We start from the raw sequence: 5,925 nt of genomic DNA on the forward strand, positions 1-5,925 counted from the left end.
CAGCCAGACTTAAAGCCAGGCTGGGCTCAAGCCAGGCTCTTGGCTCTTGTCTGTGAGCTTCACGCCCGCGAACTTGTGAAGACAAGTTGAAATCCAATTTGAAGGCCGAAGTTTTGAAGGACCATTTGAAGGCCATGCACTCATGGTGTTTACAAGCCTCGCGCAAATACCGCCACCTTGTTAATCATGTAGTGCTTAAGACCCAGAAGAACACGATCATCGAGTTATTCGTGTTTAACATACGTCAGTACAACTCGTGGCACCCGCGGTCCTCAGATGGTCTTCCACCATTTTGATGCGGTGAGAACAAGTTTCGATCACGAAGCCCGTTTTATGCTACATAACGCAGGCATTGGGGTACTGGTACGAATTACCACGGAAGCAAGGTTGGGAAGCGAATAACTTAAAGGAAATTCTCCACATTTAAAGGTTCTGGAGCAAGCACCAGATTATATACTTTTTACTGGAAAAGATTGCTTTAGACAGCACAATCTCTCTGCTTATATATATGGTCTTCGATGCGTCTACGTATGATTGCGTTGCCGTACCTTGCATAACACTGATTAAGAGCCAATTGCCGGCCGTTATATCTGGAAATCGTGCCCACAACGCCAGATGTGGACGACCCGACACCTATGTTTTTTAATTGTCGAGCCGTTTTAATTGTCGACTTGATCGCCACATGGCCAATGGAATGGCGAGCTTTGGGCTACGTTATCGCGGCGTTACGGATGCCTGGGTGACTTCGAAATAGTCTGCGCGATGAAGTATGGGTATCTTCGCGGGAGTGTAGCTCGGAAATTTGAGAGGTTTGGGTCTTAGGAAGTGGAGGGCTGTGAAATGCAGCGAATGGTTTTCAAGATGGTTGCTTCAGCTCGAACTCTCATACAAATGTAAAGCACTCCCTTTAACACGCGTTCGGGTGGAGGGTCAGTTTGACCCCCAAAGGCCGCGCCAAGTTTTACGCATGTAAGACTACTGAATGGCGGATCGTTTGACATCACACATTGATATGTATCTTGCATGGTCAGTGACCTACAGCAGGGCAAAATCAAGCCATGGATTCGGCGAATCTAGGGGATCGAATAACATGATGCAACTGCGGAGCGATAGAAGAAAGCATACCTCTGTAATATTTTCCTAGCCAGTACAACAATTGAAATAACAAATTTCGTTGATATACGGCCCGATCTAAGCCAAAACCAAACTGTTTTATTACCCTAGAGCTCACTGCATGGGCACTTCCGGGTGCTTATTTTGATTTTATTGATGACAGAAACCACCTTTCATATATATATATATATATATATATATATATATATATATATATTATATATATATATATATATATATACTGACGTAGTGACCATATATAATATAATATATATATATATATATAATATATATCCTTCCTCCTTCCATAGCCCTCTTTGAGGTCAGAATAGCCCACCGAATTAAAATGACCCGGGTCAATATTTTGTTTTTACGAGCATGCTGCCCATCGTAATCCTTGACGTTTATTCAAATGTAAAAATAAAAGGACTTGTATGATTTTGGCCACGATCTTTGAAAGTCACACAAGGTCACCAACCCTAAATGAGCACCAGTGACCAGTTTCTTAGAACGGGTATCTAGCTTCATTGCGGCTGCATGGGAAGGTCTGGGATCATTTTGGCCACCAAGCTGGAATTTGACCTTGTTTAACCTTATTGGCCCCATAGGTCATTACCTAGAAGCCACAAGTTTAGATACAAGTGAGTTCACGTACAGGCAGATACACCGTGAGTTCGATGGACCTAGCTTTCTTATTTTCTTAAATCTCAGAGGGTTCGAATTGACCCATCCCTCCCACCCGAGCGAAGGGCGTTTAGTCGGCCAACCGGGTGCGTGCTAAGAAAAGCGCCATAACCGATCATTAGAACACAATAAAATAATGCCAAACCACAGCCAAAACAATGCCAAACGCGCCACTCCTCGCCGCGTTGAAGTATTACAAGTGAGCCAGCCCCTCCCCTACAACGACGAACCTGACACCGCTGACAGCGACACTACCATCATTCAAACGCTTAGTGACATAATGAGGAGCTCAGTTACTAAATAGTAAAATTGTGTTGTCTTAGAGCAGTCTTTTGCACTATCAACAGTTGCAAAAGAGCTTATTTCGTCATATCTAGTGCTGGCCTCAATATCTTCCAGTGTGGAGCCTTCCCTTTACATTTCACGCAATCAGCTTGCATCTTAATAGCTTATCGCACAGGCTTGCCAAGCACTCATCAGATTCGCCGCAAAATCCCACTCAATCGGCTCGCTCGTAATATGCACCTTCCACTGGCACCTGTTCCGTTATATGTCGAATATTTGGATGTTTCGGTTGCCCTTCGGCCTTACGTCCGGCGTCCAGCGGCTCACCGCGCGTCGAGGTCCCTGCACTATTGACGTCACGCCAACGTTAAACGAAAGTGAGGCGAGAATCATTGGACGCTCAATGCCCTATCTGGCCTTGGGCGTGATGGGTCAGGGCTTAGCTTCTGCCTGAGTCGTTCTCCAGCATCCTTGCTGGCTGGGGCGTTCGGTCGCTAATGACCTCACTAGTTAATCGATGCACATACCGAAAACGTCGGTATGACCATGCTCTAGAATAAACAGAACTCACCAACTCAGTCCGATTTAAACTCAACAATCTCACCCTTTTTCAACGAAAACGCCGAGGGACCGTTAGGCACCGAGCGCTTTGGTACCCTATGTTGCATGTGCGAGGAGCGCGGCGCGCGAGGCGTACAGAGCAGCATTGAGGCGGGGACGAAGCACGCAACCGTAGTTCAGCGCCCGTCTGTGCGACGGGAAGCGAAAACTGCGTGGCCAGTCGAACGGCCACGAAGCTGTACGTGCAGCCACCAAGCAGTGCTGGGACGCGCTGCCACGGTTATAACTGACCCGGAGCGGCTGCAGCTCCTGTTACGGACGTGGGACAGGCGTCCCACTCGTCCGAGCATAGGGAAGGTGGGCTGTCCCCGCCAGTCAGGTGAAATTCGCTGGCGAACGGAGGGCCGCGTCCCGCCGACAGATGGCTAGTTACCCACTGGGGTCACGCCCCTGGTCACCAAACACACACAAACGTGGTGTAAATCGGTTGTTCCAGTTACAAACTCGGGTATGAATCGCATCGTGTCATATGACGCCCATAGTATACATCAACAGCCGAGCCTTACATTCCCCATGCCACAAGCACCCCGCGTAGCATGTTTTCAACTCACGAAACATGCTCCAAACATCCGAACGACAGGGGGAGGGTGAGCATCATAGTACTGCCAGGTTCACCTGACAATAAATATTCTCTCAGAAAAATTATAACCATGGCATACGGAACCTGTACAGCCCCCAAGGACATGGCATACGCATAACACGGGCCTACAAGTCGGCTACATGTACATCTTCAAGAGTCTGTCATACGGTCCAGGCTCCGCACATAACCGCGTCATGCTCCAGTGCGTCAACACAGACGCCGCGGAACGACCGCCCCTATACAAGGCGATCGTCTGGGTACACCGGCGTGCGTCCGTACGCAGAGGCGGCGCGCAGAGTACTATCGCGTTAGCAGAGTGGCCGCGCGTGCCCGAGCTGGCGCCGGTGGCGGCCGGGCCGCGCCGCTCACACGTCCACCACGCCTCCGTCCGGCTCCGCGCCGATCGGGGGCAGCGTCGAGAGGCGACCGCGCCGCGAGCGCAGCTCAAAGATCTTCTGGATACTCTTGCGGAAGCAGGTGAAGTTGTAGTCGATCAGCCCTGTGCGGAGGGGGGTGGGCACGTCAACACGCGACGACGCTGTACCCAACGACTGGTACGGCACCTCTCCGGGTTCAATGCTGCGGAACGAAACAACATACCACAGCAAGGCGTCCCACATTAGGGGTCAAATCATAGCTGGCGGTCTGTATAGCTTTGCACTGATTGTGGGCTTAACCACATTCGTCTATTCTCAGCCTCGATCTTACTCGGTTTCGGTCCGCCTCCTATTCGAAACATTTATGCCGTAGTTTTGTTTCTGAACGTCCCTGGAATATGGCGCAGGGCCCGGTCCGCAGCCAGACAGCCAAGCGTCCGGTACCTTGCTTGCGGAAGTTGTCCTCTCGCACGATACAGACAAGCGCCAGGAAGCGGTTTGACCTCTCGCAGATAGAGCACGGTCGAATTGTTGAGTCGGATGATGCTGGAGCTGCGCTGGTCAAAGCCACCGTCGTTGTCGCCCTTGAGCCTGCGGCACACGCGGCGTCGGGTTCAGCACCGCCGCCGTGGCCGTGCCCTTGGCGCAATAGACACAGTATTATCTCAGTTAACTCAACTGGCAGGGCCAACACATCTTACCACCGTATCATGCGATTTCCGAGTCCCAGAAAAACAAGACTTACATGACCCGCTGCTGACTATCAGTTGAAGATTGTGCAGGAGGATCCGCCTGACATCCGGGCGATCAATGATACCCGAAAACAGGATCCCGGGATCCTGGACGCGGACCCGTCACACTCGGCAGCGCTGGATCCCATGGGATCAAGGCTCGTCATTTTATGACACAGCACAAAAATCCGTTGACCTTTTGGCCGAAACTGGCCCCGGACAGAACTTCCCGCTCAGCTGGAATTTGTTTGTATGGAAGTGCCGTGGTTAGGACTTCCCAGCAGCTGTGCTTAGTGTGGACGAATGACAATGTCAACCCGAGAAACAGCGATTAGATCCACTTCAAAACGAACACAATCCAGTGCAGACCGGCCACGCAGATTGCAGCAACCACAATCAGTCCAGACCAGCACAGACCAGTGCTGGTGCAGACCACTACAGACCAGTGTGACCAGACGCCGGTTCGGACGGCCTCGCTGCCTGACGACAGTCCACACCTCCTGCATGCCGGAGGATCTTGGCAGCAGGGATGCCGTCACTGAGAGACCACGGGGCGGGCCTGGCTCCGCCGAGTGAGCCCGCGCCCCAACCCCACGGGAGCTAGGAGTGCCTCAGCACAGCGGCGGCAATACGGACCACTCAGTGCAACGTCTGCGTAGCGATGTGCCAGTGTGATCCAAGACCGACTTCGGCACCTATGTTTCAGACGCTACGCAAGGTCACCTGTCTGACTCCATGCGTGCGGAAGTCGTGCTCAATGGAAGGCACGAGAAAGCATTCGTGTATCACTTCGCACACCAAGGCATTCCGCTCATATCGCCGTCATCAGATTCGAGCAAATGAAAGTGTCGGCCAAAGCACACAGCTATGGCATCAAAACCGCGTCGATTACACAGCGCGCCAGGCGAGGCGCTCGCTGGCTTAGGTAGCGCCACCGGAGGCCGACCCACCCACCATAGAAGGCAGGTGGCGCCACCGCGCCCGAGTGTTGTTCGGCCTCCACGTCCACCCACCCCCCGCAGTCACGCAGATCCCGTCCTGCCACGGTGTGGCTGGCCACGGTCCCACCCCGGCAACGGCGAGCATGACATGGAAGAGCCCTGGAGTCGTTCTCGAGGTCACGTGATGACCCTAGGTCACCGGGTGACCCGGAGAAGTCCAGCTGATCATTCACGCGTCAGCGCAGGAGACGACCGCTCACCGTCCGGCGTTCAGCTGACGGTCGACCCACAGCCAGGGTGCCATGGTGCGCCCTGAGGAACGCCACTTTACGCAGGAGAACGACCGCTCACCGTCCCGGCGCTCAGCTGACGGTCGACCCACAGCCAGGGTGCTATGGTGCGCCCTGAGGAACGCCACTTTAACGCAGGAGACGACCACTCACCGCCCGGCGTTCAGCTGACGGTCGACCCACAGCCAGGGTGCTATGGCGCGCCCTGAGGAACGCCACTTTACGCAGGAGACGACCACTCACCGCCCGGCGTTCAGCTGACGGTCGACCCACAGCCAGGGTGCTATGGTGCGCCCTGAGGAA

The sequence above is a fragment of the Pollicipes pollicipes genome, unplaced genomic scaffold (assembly GCF_011947565.3).
Source record: "Pollicipes pollicipes isolate AB1234 unplaced genomic scaffold, Ppol_2.1 Scaffold_4881;HRSCAF=5763_pilon_pilon_pilon, whole genome shotgun sequence".
NCBI lineage: Eukaryota > Metazoa > Arthropoda > Thecostraca > Pollicipedomorpha > Pollicipedidae > Pollicipes > Pollicipes pollicipes.